Here is a 16,803-nt window from a genome sequence, read left to right as displayed (position 1 = left end):
TGATTACACTGATGGACAGTGACTGCAATGGGGTATGGGGGAGGACTCATGTAGTAACCACAATGTTTTTCATGTGAAACCTTCAAAGAGTGTGTACCAGTGATACTGTAACAAAAAAAAAAGAAAGAAATGTCATATTCAATACCCTATCAGAGCTGTCAGCTGACCAGAGAGCCAGCGGCATCTCAAGTAAATCCTAAACTAGATGGATGCTTTTCTCCTATTTGGTTGACATGCTTTATATGTGATCACTCTTATGACAACAGCTGGTATATAAAAAGGCTAAGTTACAGTTTTTTGGAAATACTAAAATAACTTGGAGGTACTCGCATGCCAAGGAGTCTAAGATGAATGCCTGGTTATAAAACAGGACTTGCTTCGTATTTTATAAAGCTGTGGTGCAGCTGCCTGGCAGGTGAGGAATGAATGAAAAGTGGGATTATTTTGAGAATGTTTTATGATGTACCCTGAAGTGTCCAGTTCATTGTATGATCAATGTTTAGACTCGAGTGAAGGGAAAGCACATTACAGTTTTCCCCTTTCAAATATTATTTTGGGAGATAGCAGTTTTAGGATTAAGTGAGTATATCTAATAATTATCAGCTACCATGTGTAGGGAGGAAATCCATGTTCAGTCTGTAGTATATGCAATGTGTTGGGCTATCTGGAGGCAAGGGATCATTAACTCCATGTACAAAGGCAGAAACTGAAGCTCTGACAGGCACAGTGACTTATCTAAGGCCTCAAAATAAACAAGACACAGAACTGAACCTAAGGACTGACTAACTTTCAAGTCTGTGTCCCATGGGATCATTTAATATAATTTCTTTAAAATGGATTTATTCTCTTCAATTGTACTTTAACAATATGTAATAGGAAAGTCTAAGAAGACTTGGAAATAAAAGCTTCTGTTACAAAAATAAGATCAAATTTAAAAAGCCACTCATTAGAATATAATAGGATATATTCATTAACATGATTAAGTCAACATTAGTTTTCTCTGTACTTGTTAATTTTAATTTTCTCTTGATATTTGACAAGACAGATCTGAAATTATTCATTTAATTTATTACAGTAACATCTCAGTGTTTAATATATTTCAACACCTTCCTAAAGCAGTGTCTCACTTTGGTGTCTCCCCCCAACCCCTATTCTTTTCTATCTAAAATTAGAAGTTAGATTAAAAGATGTGGAAATGCAGGGCCAGTGCAGAGGCGGGGCACCCCTCAGAATGTTTTATTCTAGTTCCTTGAGTTGATTTTTACCCCCCAGTTTTATTCAGGTATAATTGAAGTATGTTAAACTGTACATATTTAAACTGTGCAATTTGATCAGTTTATATTTATATATGGAACCATCACTACACTCAAGATAAAAATTTCCACCCCTGCTCTTTTGCTCATGCTCCTTTGAAATTCATCCTCCCTCTCCCCTCCCTAGGCAACTGTGGATTGGTCTTCTGATTAGTTTGCATTTTCTAGAATTTTACATAAATGAAGTCATACTGTACATATTCTTTTCTTTTTTTTTTGCCTTCCTTCTTTCACTCTGCATAATGATTTAAGACTCATTCACATTGTTATGTACCAGTAGTTTGCTGAGTAGCATTCCATTGTATGGATATACCACAATTTCTTTATCCACTCACCCACTGGCGGACATTTCTATTGTTTTCAGTTTTTGGCTGCTGTAAATCAAGCTGCTATGGACAGGTGTTTGAGTTCTTGTGTGGGCATATGATTTCATTTCTCTTGGGGAAAACAACTAGAAGTGAAAAAAGGGGTTCTATGGTAGGTGTATGTTTAAATTCTTAAAGAAACCATCTGACTGTTCTCTTAGGTGGGTGGACCATTGTACCTTCCCTCCACAGTGAATGAGATCTACACCAATCCACATCCCCGTCAGCTCCTGAGTTGATTCTAATGCGTAGTTTTGGCTTGTGCCAAAGAATACATTCATTGACTTATTGCATGAATGTCTATCTCTAAGTCCCAGTGATGTCACCTTGTAAGTATCTCTCCTTGCTCTCTGTTGCTCCATCATCAGCTCTCTCCTTCTAATCAGTCTTTTCACATCTACTTTCTCTCTGTCAGCCTGGGCTCCATGCCCCAACCAGAGGGTCTCTTCAAGACACAAATCTGATGGGGCCTCTGCCTTGCTTAAGACCATGTCATGGCTTGCCAGTTGTGGGAATACAGCCAGCCTCATCCCATACCCCAGTTTCTGGTATCCAGTCTTCCTCCTGTTTTTTAGTGGTTGGATTCAGGCAGAAAACATACTTTGTTTAGTTCCTACATGATGTACCCACACAGTTCTATCATTTAAAAAAATTTTTGGAATGAATTGTCAATAGTAAAACCATAAAAATTCATAAAAACATTAATGGGCTCATATTCCCACCATGGTGGAAGTAGCTGGAGCTGAGGACTGTCCCTTTCAGGCAGGGTGGCCACCTGCCCTTGGCTTGCCACACCACACCACACCACACACACCCCCACCCCTCTCTTTTCTTGCACGTGCTCATCTCCACTCACTTTTGCTAAATTTACACCTGTTCCTTTTTCAAATTTAACATGAAAAGGGGAAGCCTCTGACTCTTCCACCCTCTGGCCTTCAGAACAGGGACCTACTATGTGCAAGTAGAGAAGGTCTCCCTACTATGTATAAGCTACGGGCCATGCCTCCTCTCCTTCCCACACTTGACCTTGTGAGTTAGTTTGTTGAATGCTCAAGACTCTAGGATGTGAACACAAAGCCATTTCAGTTTCCTGGGAGGCAGGAATTAAGGGGATTAAGGCTGTTATAGCAGCCCCACAAAGATGAAGAAAGTTAACACGAACTTTTTATGCACAAAATAGGATTTTCAAGTCTGCAGCAAGATTTAAAGACTAGGAAACTGGGTTTGGTCAAAAGAAGTAAGGATTATTGAAGTTATTTCAGCTCCCCCTTTAGTAGATACAGAAGGAGGCCTGGTGGACTGAATTAGAGGGACTCTGTCCCTCTGAGTCAAGGGGCTTATGCAGGAAAGGACATGGGGACAGGGGTGCTGAGCCTGTGTTGAAAGTACTTCTCCCTAAGCTGGAGGTACACATGGGTGATGTGTTACCGAGGGGCTGCTATTTCACTTCTTTTTAGGATTTTGGGGCAGGAAGAGGTGGCCTCCAAGACTGCCTTGCCCCACCTGGAGGGAAGGGGAGAGCCCTGGGTCCAGTTCTCCAAGAGCCCTTGTTTCCCTGTGATGTGGGCAGGACTGGGAGCACCCATGCTCCTGGGAGGGGATGAGGAGGGTGGGCTTCTGGCTTAACCTGGGGTTGGAACCTAAGGGCAGGAATATGCGGGACTCCTATCCAAGGACTGCAGGGCTGACCTCCTGTGTCCTTGTGGGGGATGGGGTGCAGCACCCCTCCCAGAGGCCAGAAAGGTCAGACTCAACTGTGGCTATGACCAAGCCCCAGGAGAACAGACTCTTGACAGTCGGCATCCAGTGACAGGCCTGAACAAGGGGCGGGTCTGCACACCAATGGGCAGTCCACAGGGCCTGTACTCAGATGGGCCCCTGCTTGGTTTGATGCTCTGCTGTCCCCATGTTGAGATCTGTAGTAATTTTTGGCACTGAGCCCTGAGAATTTTGTAGCTGGTTCTGATCAAGAGACACCAGCCACGTGTTCACGCAAGGACAAGACACCAAGGCCCATTCCTCCCAGTGCCACTAGGTCATAGGCCCACTCACCGTGCACACAGACCTGGACACCATCTTGAAGGGGCTGGGGTTCTGTTGGTCACCCCAGGACAGAGGAACCCTGGGCAGACTAAAGAGACTATTTAGATTATGGAAGGACACAGTGTTTACTGGATTGGACTAAATTTTGCTTTCTTTTCTTTACTTCCTCTCTTTGAGCTACACACGGGGTAGGAGCCTGGAGGGAAAATCAGATTATTTTATAGATATTATTTGTAGAGGAATAAAGATGTTCCACTTTGCACATCTGCATGCAGTGTGAACCTGTGTGCGCCTGCTACAAATGAATGATGTATCTCTCTTTCTCCTCCAGTTAGCAAGATTAAGGATGAAGCAATTGATAGCCTGATAGAGTACTAAAAGTAGCAGTGATTAAAAAATAAGGAAAGACTTGAAAAGAAAAATTAAAGATGCTTCTGAGCTGGTGTTCTGGTGACCCAGCAGCTGCCTGGGGTGGGTGGAGAGTGAGTAGAATAGTTGGGTGCCCAGTGATGCGCCACATCCTCCCAGCAAGTTGAAAGACAGGATGAGGGTGATGGAAATTTTATTGTTTGGGGGATGGAGCATCTGATCTAGAAAGAAAGCCCCAAGCAACTTCCTCCAGGGAGGGGAGTAGAGAACCCAGGGACAGAGAATGTTCTGGCCAATCTAGGAAGGTGAGACCATTAGTCCAAACAGCTCTGTTTGCTGGAAAGACTTTTCAGTGTAAAGCCTCAGAGAGGCTGGTCCCAGTGAGAGGAAGGTAAAGATGTGAATGGGAGGGAGGAACAGACTTTTCCTGACAAGAGGACTGGAAACGAAGGTTTAGTAAAGGAGAGGTGGATCCCAAGAGAATCAGTCCGAGAGAAGGTGCCCATCAGTCCCAGACTTATTTCTTTAAATCTTGCTCCATGTTGTATTTTCTTTCTGCAAGTAACATAGAGTGATTTTAAGGAAGGATAGCAATTTTCACAGAGAAAGTTACAGGCTCCAAGGGACCACCGGGGGTCACCGGGTCCTCCCCTTGCCTCTGGACAGAACCATAACCTAACAATCCCAGAAGGAAATCTGGGCTGCCTCGAAGTCTCCCTTGGAGCTCATTCCAGTGCTCTGGGAAGTACCCTTCATGTTGGACCTAAATCTTTGCTGCTGTCATGTTTCCTTTTGTTTGATGCTCAAAGGAGAGGAGTAAAGTAAGTCCCCCAGTTCAGGCTGACCACCCTGTGCTGAGGGCACTCTCAAGCTTCAGTTAATCAGCGCAGGGACAGCAATGTTCCTGAGCACCGGGGATGGAGGAAGGACATTGCTCCTGGTGGTGTTGGACAGCGTGGTGGCACCTTCCTCAGGAGGCACACAGCAAGATCAGGCGTCCTGTGGAGCCCCATCTCTCACACAGGCCGCTGTGGAGTGGGAAGGGTCTGCCTGCTTCCTCCTGCACTGCCAAGGTTGGAATCTCTTCTGAGCAACTTGACTTACCTTCCCTGGGCTCCAGGCTGATCATCTGTAAAACGGGAGATAGGTGGACTTGCCTCACAGGGTCATCAGGGCATGAAGTGAGCTAATGCACAGAGAACACCTAGCAAATGCCCAGCCCTGGGTCACGACCTCGGGGAGCGTTAGCCAGGACCATTTTCCAGGAGCGTCAGCCTGCCTGATGGACAGACAAGCCCCCTTGGACCTGCCTCTCCAAGGTCACCACATGTGGCTATTTGCTTTTAACTTAATGTTTAATTTAAAATGAAATAAGATAAAAAATGCAGACACATTTCAAATGCTTGGCAGCCACTGGGGCTAGTGACCACTGCCTTGGACGGCACAGGTAGAGAGCATCTCCGTCACTGCAGAATGTTCTGACGGATGGTGCTGCCTTCGAGCACAAGCTCAGATCCACAGCAGGGGTCCCTCTGGGCACTGAGTAGGAGGCTGGCAGTGGGGGCTACTGCAGAGGGTCTGAGAACATGCGGCCCCTCCCCAGCCTGCTGGCAGCCTCCTGCCTACCTGAGGGGATCCAGGATGTTGGCTTCATCCTTCACCCTTCCCAGGCATTCCACAGATGCGGCAGTCAGTGGGGTCACTTAAGAGCCGGACACACGTTTGATGCCTTCCCTGGCCCCGGGCAGATGGCAGGGGTGGCACCTTGAGCCTCCTTCTCCAGGCGCAGGAGAAGCAGTTCTGTTCAGCCCTCCTTTGCCTTCCCTACATGCAGCATGATCGGTGATACATCGAGGCCCTGATTATCTCTGAAGGGCGCTTTTACAAGATCTCCAATAAAGTTCTAAAATGATCATGCCTGTTTAGGGAAAGATAATGCCAGAGTGGGGCAGGAGTTTGTCAGAAGAAATTCCAGCTGTGTTAGCATCTAAGGAAGGAGATGAAGTCAGTGCTTGGTGACCATGAATTAGATGGCTAGATATGTCGCTGTAATAATGATGAATAATAAATGACCGGGAAGCTGCTGTAACTCACAGAGCAGGAGAGGAGATGAGCCAGGCAAATATACAGCCTTGTAGTGCTGGGGGCAGAAGAATGTCTCAGATATGCCTCAGTCTTTTGAAGAAAACCTTCTTGAAGAGATGCTCTTTGGAAAAAATGTCTCTTGTCTGAAGAATGTCTATGTTTGCATAAGACAGAGGATCTCCAGCTTTAACAAACAGTCTCTCCATCCAGCCCCACCCTTCTCCAGTCCTCCCTGCACCCACAAGCTCCTGCCAGCCAGGATTAGGGCAGCAGTGTGGGCAGGCCACTGTCCTGCCCTCTCATGGGGCATCCTTCCAACCCCTTCCCTGTAAATGGGGAGCAGGCCCCATGATCAAGGGCTTGACAGACCATTGCCAGGGGAGAAGGGCTAGCGACTGGCTGGAAAAGGATGCTGGGCAAGGGGGTCTAAAGAGTTTCTCAGGTGCGGGGAGCCTATTTTTATTAGGGCCCTGGGTTGCCTTATCAATATCCAATCAGAGCAAACACTGGAAAAGACATGAGTCAGAAGTAAAACAGGCCTCAGATCTGTGGATGGATGTTGATCTTTAATCATTTATTCATGGATCCATGGTCTTCAGGGAGGCATCGGCCCAGCCAGCCTGTGTGAGAAGGTGCTAAAGGGGGCATCTGCAACCTCGCCACCCTGCCAGACCCTTCCCGCCAGCCTACAAATGTGGTGGGCACCTCGCATGTTACATAACCCTGTCCCGACTGTCCCCCTCCTCCCGGCTTGGCCCTGTTCCTGGGCTCAGTCAGGTCAGTGCCTGCTGAGCCCATCCCTCCCCTGCATGCTGTCTGCTCCCTCTTCCCACATTGCTCATGACAAAGTCACCTCTGGGCCCTAGGCTGCCAGACCTATGGGTGCTTCTGCTCAACCCACTGTGCTTCAGACAGCATCCAACATGCTCAGCCCTTGCCTTCTGAACAGCCTTTATTTCTTGGCTTCTGTGACCTTACCTTCCCCTGGGTCTGTGAGCTATACCTGGGTCTTAAATTATGAAGGTGACTGAGTGACAATACAGAATAATGCCATTAAAGGAAAGGTTTATCACTACTCACAGTTCTGGTGACAAGAGCACCTATCCACGCAGGGCCAAGTGGGGAAGCACCAGAATCAGGAGGCAGATGCCGAAGAGCTAGGCTGGGTGGGGGTCAGAGCCACAGCCTGCACTGTGTTTCCTGAGGGCAGCACAGGGGAAGGAGCTTAGGATTAGCTAGTTTGAATAACGTTGGTGGGCTCTGAGCTACACGGTGGTCTTCAGCTGTCTGGCCTGGGCACTGGATGATTCAGGGCAGATGAAATATTTGCTTGGTGGTTGAGAGTCAGATAAAGGAGGCAGTTGTGGGTGCGGACTTGAGATTGTCGACAAAATGATTTTCGGTCTCTGTAAAGTCTGGACCACAGGGGAGATACAGTTTGTTAGTTTGGTCCCGTGACTAATGCCAAGTAGACAGATACAGGATCAACGAGCACTCAGAGCAGTTCGCTCCAGCCCTGGCCTCTCTTCAGCAGCCTTGCTAACTAAATCTCTAAGTGTGGGCGGGCGGCATGGCTGGAGCCTCTAGCCACGCTCTTCCCGGCAAAGGGCTCTTACTGCCAGGGGTTCACACGTGTCCAATAGGCCCAGGACGCCTGCTCTCCCTCCTGGTCCCTGCTCTGTGCTCACGCTGCCCTGCCACATCCCTGCCACCTGCAGGGAGGGGTGGCGGGCCTGGGCCTGATCCTGGCTCAGCCACCCACTCGCTGTGGTCTTGGCAGGTCCTCCTCCCTGTGGGCCCTGGTTTCCTCATTTTTCCTCGGCTCATTCTTGAGTTCCAAGCTAGGATGCCAGTGAACTCTCGGACAGCTCCATTCAAACTCAACATGTAGATCCCCAAGGGAGTTTATTTGTAGAGAAGTGTGGCATGGGGTAGACTGGAACTACACTGACTGGGTTCCGATCCTGGCCCTGGAACTTCTCTAGCTGCGTCCTTCTGGAATGACTCTCTGTGAGCTCTCTGTGCCTCAGTGTCCTCATCAGCAAAACAGGCTTGGTTATAATATCTATTGCATGGAGCTGTCGTGATGATTTGATCAGTTAATATATGTAGGACTTGGAACAGTTACTATATGTAAGACCTGGCACTTGGCAGTGGCCCATAAGTGTTACTGCCATGGTCCTGATAGTGATTATTGTAATTATTATTTTCCCTTGTGCTTCCTGTCCTAGGCCATTTGCTTCTTTGCATGATATTGTCTAGAGGTGTGCCAGAGCTGGCTGGCAAGAGCCATTTGTTAAACCTTCAGGAATGTTATAGGCTGGTTGATGGCCTTTAATAGGCCGTGGTGGCCGTATTTACACCTCAGAGATTGGCAAATGCTACAGATCAGGGCTCCCCTGCATCAGGGAGCTGGTTGTTAAACACTTACCAGAATAGCACTGCCACCCATCCACCCTTCTGCCTAAGCAGGAACAAGAGGCGGGAGGAAAGGTTGGGCCATTTCTTGCCCCACTACCTCCCTGCCTTGTCTTGGCTCTGGCATTCTCCTCCTGACTGTGGTGCCATCTTAAAGCCCTCCATTCCCTCCCATCCTTGCCCCTGTTGCTGGCCCCTGGGTGCCTCACCATCCAGAACCCTGCTCAGCACCCCGTTAAACTCTCAGCTGGGCTCTTGGAGCACTCTGTGTTTCTTTCCAGTTCCAGAGTGACTAGGCTGCCAGCTGCAGATTTTGCTAGAGCCCCAGATCCTCTGGGTTGTACCTTCTCAGTGTATTCCAGCCTGATATCCAGCCGCCGGCATCTGCACCTCCCAGGCTGAAGTTGTTTATAGCTAGGGCATTATTGCCTCCTGGGAGTGACCTCCAGGGGTAAAAGCCAGAGCTTCCCCCACCCTCTCAGGTGGGTACACTGGAGCACGTGTGCACAGAGCTCTCCAGTAGGCTGACCTCCATTGCCCACTGGCTTGACGACACACCCCTTATTAGCCACCTTTCCTCCTGTATTAGTTTCATAGGGTTGCTGTGACAAAATACCACAGATTGGGTGGCTTAAACAATAGAAATGAGTTTTCTCACAGTTCTGGAGTCTGGAAGTCCAAGACCAGGGTGTCTGCAGGGTCTGCTTTTGGTGTACTCTTTCCTGGCTTGCAGACGGCCACCTTCTTGCTGTGTCCTCACACGGCCTCTTCTCTGGGGAGGAGGGGTGAGCAGGAGAGGGAGAGAGGGAAGGAGAGAGATTTCTGGTGTCTCTTCCTCTTATAACAACATCTGTCTGATTAGGGCCCAACCCTTGTGACCTCATTTAACTTTACCTCCCCAAAGGCCCTGTCTCCAAATACAGCTACACTGGGGGTTAGGATTGCAACAAAACAATTTTGTGGGGACACAATTCTGTCCACAACACCTGCCCTGCCTCGTGATGCTTCCTGGGGTCCTGGGGTCACTTCCCAGGAAATGACTTGCCTAAAATTCTTGTCTTGGGTCTTCTCTAAGGTGCTGCTGAACGTTCTGGTGCCTGCAGACTGCCCTCTCTAGACCAAGGCTCTTTAATCAAAGATGGCACACGTGTCCTGTACTGCCACTCACAGGAAAGATGACAGGCCAGTGTGATGGGTCCCAGCCTCCGCCAAGGGTGCACAGCTCAGGAGTGGTCTCTCTCCTCCTCATTTCCAGCCTGGGGCACTGCGGCATTTCTGGCCTCCTTGATGCTGCCTAGGGGACTCTGTCAGTTCCAGCTGGCCTGCTGCCCTGGGAAGCTGCCCAGGGGACCAGTCCTGGGACTCTGCTCTCACATCTGTGTCCAGACACAGCCCACGGGGAGGGCAGAGGTCTGTGGTGTGGTAGGGACAAAGCCTGCCCTGGTGGCCTCCCTCAGGTCCCAGCCTGGCCCAGCCTTGTGTCGACGAGAAAGGAGGTGTTCTTCTCCCTCAGAGTCCAGGATCCTGGCGGGCAAGGCTTCCCAGAGCAGGCTGAGCCGCTCCTCATTACTGATGCAGCCCTAGGCGCCCTCCTGAGCAGCTCCATCCAGACGTGAATACCTATCGGTTTTAGAGCAGCAGGGATGTAGCACCTAGGCAATGGTGGACTGCAGGAGTGAAATGTTCCTACCTTACCCCAAATGGTCTAGATATTTGCATTCTGGAGCCTTGACTAACCTTTTTCAGTTTAGATCGCTCCTTGAGGAAGACTCCCTCTTGCTTTCCTGGGTGGTGGCTGGGGAGGGAGGCAGATTTCAGGAAGTACCTATGGTGTCTCCTGCCACCCCAAGCATCCGGGGCCTGCCGCGCACACGCCACCACCTCGAGTCTGGGTGTTGAAGTCTAAGGGGCAATGTTAGCCTGTTGTTTGTGTCCAGCGTGAGATGGGATGAGGAGCTAGGGGGCTAGTGACATGTGTCCATCTGCCAACCACTGGCCCTGTGTGGCTGTTTATATTAAAATTAAATAAAAGCTAAAATTCAGTTTTTCAGTCTCATCAGGCACATTCAGGCCCTCAAGAGCCTCAGGTAATTAGTGGTCCCCATATTGGGCAGCACAGATATGGAGCATTTCCATCATTGTAGAAAGTCCTCCTGGCCAGTGCTGGCCTGGTCCAGCCCTGGTTGTCCCTTATGGGTGGGCACCTCTCAGCACTCGTGGACTAAGTGCCCTCTGGATGCTTATCACAAATGTGCCTTCCTGGAGTGACCAGTCCCTAGCCTGACTCTTAGTACCCATGGCCTCCTTCTCCACCCCAGGTCTCCCCTTTCAACTCTGCTTCTGGCCCAGGGGCTGGTCCATCCTGGGCTCCCAGGTGGGTGCCCTGAGGATGGGTTTACCAGCTGCCGTCAACACTGCCCGGATGAGGGCTAGGGCAGGGGACAGGGTGGGAGTTCCAGGTGCTACCCCCTGCAGAGTCCGTGTGGTGGGGGGTGGTACCACCTGGGACTGTGCCTACAGTAGGACACATGTGCCCCTGGAGAACAGCCAGAGGGTCTAGAGGGAATTGGCATATCTGTCCTTCCCCTGAAATTTATTTGTTGAAGTCCCAGTCCCCAGCACCCCAGTGCTGTACTTGGAGATAAGGTCTGAAAAATAGGTAGCCACCTGGCTCCTGACCCTAGAGCTTCTGATTCCACAGGTCTGCAAAGACCTTGGGACACATACAGTTGACCCTTGAACAACATGGGGGCTGGGGTGCCTACTCCCACACAGTATGAATCTGTGTATAACTTATGACTCCCCTAAAACTTTACTAATAGCCTGTTTACCAGAAGCCTTATCGATAATATAAACAGTCAATTAACATGTATTTTGTATGTTGTGTGTATTACATACTACATTCTTACAAAGAAATAAGCTAAAGAAAATATTTTTTTCAAATTGTTGCAAATCTCCAAAATATTTTCCAATATATTCTTTTGAAAAAAAAAACCCTCATATAAGTGGACCCATGCAGTTAAAACCTATGTTGTTCAAGGGTCAACTGTATGTTGTAAAACTCCCAAGATGATTAAAAAAATTTTGAGTTAATTTGAAACTTACAGAAAAGCTGCAAAAATAGCACAGAGAGTTCCCATGTGCCCCTTACCTAGCTTCCCCTATAACTGCCTGTTACACAGCCACAGCACGACAACGAAATGCATGGACTTAACCGGGCTATGATACTATCAGCCATATTGCAGACATGACATGCATTCCATTTTCTGCCCTAGGACGCTGCCTAGAACACATTGCACTTTTGTTATGATTCTCTTTATTCTCTTCCAATCTGATCTCCCAGATGATGCTGATAGGGTGGTTCAGGGGCATCGCTCTGGGACACACTGGTCCATGGATTTGTCCTAGGATATAGCAACATGCTGAAGATTTGGGACCCACGATGGGCAGGTGTTGAGGGAGGGGAAGGAGAAATAAAGATCCAGGAGTGGTGCTTCAGGGGGCAGGCCTCAATGTGTGCATGCATGTGTGTGTGTTTGCATGCTCTGCATACATGTGTGTCTGTGTGTGTGCTTATGTGTGTGCACATGAGTGCATGTGCATCTGTGCAGGTGCATGCATGTGTTGTAGGCATCTGTGTGTGTGTGTTTGTCCATGTGCGCCCATGTATGTGTATGATTGGGGTGTGATGGGCAGCGAGACCGATGGGGCTTGAGGCCTGTACAGGAAGCCCCCAGGGAAAACCCAAAATTCTCCACTACCTGATAAATATTTAGCATAGTAACAAAAGGCGAATGTTAAAGATTTTTAAAGACAAGGTGAAACTAAAGTGCTATTCATCACAGGAAGCAGGGGAGGCCCGTAAGGATGGGTGAGGTGCATTGAAACAGCTTAAATCGTGATGATTCAGGGCAACTGTTTAGCATATGGGACATGCTAATTAACTTCAAGTTTCTTGGGTTAAGTATCCATGTTAAAAATGTCAGAGCACCCACTAAAATACGAGAAGTAGAATGTGTAACTCCCGAAACAGTGGAGGGGAAGGGAGTAAGGAACGCTAGCCAACATTCACCACGAGCTCGCCATGTGCCGGTGCTCTGAGTTCTGCCTACAGCCCTCTGGGTTAGGACTATCTTTTATCTCCATCTCACAGATGGGAAAGCAGAGGCGCCGAGAAAGGGAGCCTGCCATGCATCACCAGGCAAGAGGGTGGTAGGTCACCACTGTGGGTCACCTCCAAGTGGGCAGTGTCAGGATGGGGGTCCAGGCAGTTTGGCTCCGTGACCTCGAGCTCATTGTCACTATTTAGGAAAGAAGAAGAAGGAAGCCAGGGCAAAATATGGAAAATGGAGACATAACAGGGAAGATGTTCTACAAAGCCAGTCTACATGCTGCAGAGAAGGAAGCTGGGGCTCCCAGGCTGTGTGGCCAAGGTCACGTCAGGAGGGAGGGTGGATGGGGTCAGGCCCTGGTATAGCCCGTTTTCCCACCCAGCCCTTCACCCTGAGAGACAGCAGCAAAGAATTAAAAGTAGAGACTCTGGGTGGATGGTTATATATACCTTTCAGTATGTGATATAGTTTACCTTTAAAGCAGTTTGTTTTTATGGCATTTGCCCCCCACCCCCCACCCCCACTTCATTTGACACAGAGACCAGGAGGGGACAGTTTGTAATTTTCACATCTGCGCAGAGGATCCTCATCAAGGAGGTGACATTGGAGGAGGTGTGGGTGCCACTTTGAAGGTCTAAATGCTGTTCCAGGAAGAAGGAACAGCCAGGGATGACCCCTTGATTTTGGATTTCTGGCCTCCAGAAAGGTGAGAGACTAAATTTCTGTTGTTTCTAGCCACCCCCCAAGTTTGTGGCCCTTTGGTACTGCAACCACTGGAAAAGGACACAGTAGTGTTGTGGAGGCAACAGCCCAACTAGTTCAAGAGAAGGTAAGAGAGAGGTGGGGTCTGGTGTTTTGGGGCAGGTGCTGTGCACGTGTGGCTGAGATGGTGGGGGTCTAGGAAGGCTCCTTCCTGCCCACCTCTATTTTCATGAAACAGGGTGGACATTTTCCATGTCTTCACATTTTAAATCATTTTGGAATTTTTAATATAAACGGATGGATTATTGAAGACCATTCCATTATTCATCTGGTGAGACATTCTTGCCTTTTGATAGCAATCATTATTTCCTACCAATCCCTTGAAATGCTCTGGGCTACCTGGCACCACCCGCCCACCTTCCTCTCCAGGAGCTGGGGAGGAGCGCCTGCCCTTGCAGACTCTGAGCACTGTGGGGACAGGAGCCCAGTGCCCGGGGCCTGGAAGAGCAATAGGTTCTTGGGGCAAAGGAGGCTTGTAACTGTTGGGATTTCAAAAAGCCAGCACTATCTTGCAATGACCTCACATTGTTGTTTAAAATTACAGAATTTACTTTTTTAAAAATTCCAGAATTTAATCATCATCCTCAGCATAAAAATAAGAGGAGTGGGTCGTGGGTCAGAAAAATACTGATATAAACACAGGACCACAGGCCTCAGCTTAAGGTAGGAAGTACGTTTGTTCCCCTGGCTGGGTGGAGTGGATTCTGGCATTTAAGCAATTGCTTTGTGCAGCCAGGCACCTGAGCACCAGCCAGCCCATGGCTCCACTTGTGTGGGTGCAGCCAGGACATGGGACCATCCTGCCAGAGGATGCAGAGCCTGCCCTGCTGAGAGATGATGCAAAGCTCCCAAAAGGGCCTGATGCATTCATGTGGCCATGAATCCTGGCCAGAGTGACACTTGTCCTGGTTCTTTTTAGCCCCTGTAAGGGTTTCTCCAAGGCAATTTCCACTACACACACATTTTGCTGGGAGTGTCAATTTATCACCCCCAAGAAAGCAGTGGCGTCCTTGTAAGGGTTAATACACTCATCTGTCATTCATTAAAAGCATTACTGAACTTCTGCCCTGCATCAGGCACCCTGCTTAGTGTCCAAACAATTGCTTCTCAAATAGAGTGACCACACAAGGCCAGATTATCTAGGTAATTGCCTGGAGGGTTGAGAGTCCCCATGGATTAGAGGTCCTTATTCGGTGTAACAAATTTGGATGGGGTCAGCCCCGGGCTGAAATAAGCTTTCAATGTGGCTTCTTGTGAACACAGCGAACCATCCATCAATTCTGTCCCACTTCCCCAACAGAGTCACTTCATGGGATGCAGACAGGTCTTCAAAACGTTTCCGCTGCTGAGGAAAGAAGACAGGTGCTCCAAGACCTTTGTTTTCATCAGCGCTGCAAGCATCTCACTCCTCAAAGCCAGACAGCGTCCACCCTTTTGACCTCACCCTTGCTCTATATTTTGTATTGCCAGCAAGGCTGCCTGCCAACAAATGAATTATCAGGTTCCACATCCTAACCTTCTCTGCTCTAATCTGCCACTCCTTTCCTGGTTTGTACCAGGAGGCATTCCTCATAAGACATTTATCTGCCTGGAAGGCAGGGAGGAAGCCGGCCCTGGCTCTGTATTATTAATGTGGGGTTTTCATCTTTATGCATAGGATACGTTGTCTGGGACAAGTCAACTGCTGGATCTTCCAGGGGATTACGAAGGAAACATTCCCATACGTATGTTCCAAATAAAAAAATCTATCTGCTGAATGAGGGGTTGCTAAGGGGAAATTCGCCCAACAGCTGCCTTTTTATTATGATGAGAAGGGAAGTGGCCAGGCTGATAGTCCACACAGCCCCAGAGACAGAGCTGGCACAAAGGCTCCCTTGTGTTCACCATCATAGCTCAGTGGAGAGGCTCTGTCCTTTCCTGCCACCCCTCAAACTTCACCCGGCTTTACGCTAGTGCTAAAGTCACGTGCTCCATGTCTATTCCTCTATCCCATTCAAAATTACAGTACAGAAAAGGCAGAAAGAATGTGTTGTCTATCTTTCTGCACTTCCTTGCCTTTCAGAACTTGGGTAATTAGGATGGGATTTCTATTCTCCCTAATTTGCTAGGAACTAGGTTTCTGTGGGGAGGCTGGGCATCTGGGCCAGGGAGATGGTGACCACTTAAAGATCAGTGGGGGTGGCACTGTCATTCATGAATGTATAAAAGCCACATAGTTTCCACATGGTTTCCAGTCACTTTCAGCCAAATATTTGTCTTATTAATATTAAGTGAAAGTGCTTTTGGCTGTTAAGAAAACATTACTATAAAATGTGTAAAATAATGATCACACCCTCACTACAGTTTATAACATCTCCTGTATGGAAAACAGATGTTTTTATACTCGCTCTTTATCATATGGGAGTATGATAGGTAATGAGAACATCAATCCACATGAAATAATAACAATAAATTTACTGCATCTTCCTAACATTAGTATCATCTCAGATTGCATCATGCCACTTTTCTCTGTGAGGTTAATTTGGGCTTCTTTTAAACTTTGCGGTATTCATCTCAGATACCAGTTCAATAGTCTGATTACCAAGGCCTGATGGAGTAAATCTGTCTTACTTTGTCAGTTGGCAAGGGCAGGAGGATCCGGTAGCGGATGCTGATTCTCAAGCGTCATTCAGCTTCCTGGTAGAAAGGTCTGTGGCTGAAGCCCTCGCCTGAGCTGAGTATGAACGCATTTGGTAGTTCTGCAAATGTCTGCATATACCGAGAATGCAAGCTCTGGAGGGCATGAGGGCAAGTACATAGAGCGATGCACATCTTCCTTAAGACAGGGATTTGTGGGACCTAGAAAATGGTCTGTATCTGCACGTGTAATTTCTCAAGGTTGGCAAAATGTGTAGATCATAAGAGATGGTTCCGATACAGCATTTTCTCTACCAGAAATGTCTATTAACCAGAAGATCTGCACATTTATGGTACAAATAGTAATGATACTCTTAATTATGACTCCTAGGCAACATAAAATCCTGGCCAGCCTTTGTGTTCATCAAAGTCAGATTATTAAATTATGGTCACCGAGGCTTTAGTGTCAAATGCTTTTTATTGTTGTATAATTCTTTGAGAAAGGGAGATCCGTGTAAGGTACAGATGCAGTGCTCCATTAACCAGGATATCTGATTGAGACAGAAGGTCTCATCCATCAGCTGGAAAGCAGAGTAAACTGAAATGTGCTCATAAAGATACAAACAGCAGCCCAGCCAAGTGCAACTTCCATTATCTTGGCAAAGGTAGGAGGTGGAGAGGTGAGGCTGGGGCTGTGTGGGTGTGTGGGCAGCATCCAGA

The 16,803-nt window shown here is 48.1% G+C and overlaps 1 long non-coding RNA gene across 1 annotated transcript in view; it reads left to right on the top strand.

Annotated features, from left to right (window-relative positions):
• LOC108404607 (uncharacterized) overlaps positions 1 to 16,540 on the top strand; it is a 29,641-nt gene extending 13,101 nt beyond the window's left edge. The window contains exons 2-3 of the long non-coding RNA XR_001854970.3: positions 13,441 to 13,534; positions 14,768 to 16,540. This is a non-coding gene — a long non-coding RNA (uncharacterized lncRNA). The remainder of the gene's footprint in view (positions 1 to 13,440; positions 13,535 to 14,767) is intronic.
• The last annotated feature ends 263 nt before the right edge of the window (positions 16,541 to 16,803 follow it).

Source organism: Manis javanica, chromosome 10, assembly GCF_040802235.1.
Source record: "Manis javanica isolate MJ-LG chromosome 10, MJ_LKY, whole genome shotgun sequence".
NCBI classification, from domain to species: Eukaryota; Metazoa; Chordata; class Mammalia; order Pholidota; family Manidae; genus Manis; species Manis javanica.
This window is presented reverse-complemented; position numbering and strand designations above follow the sequence as displayed.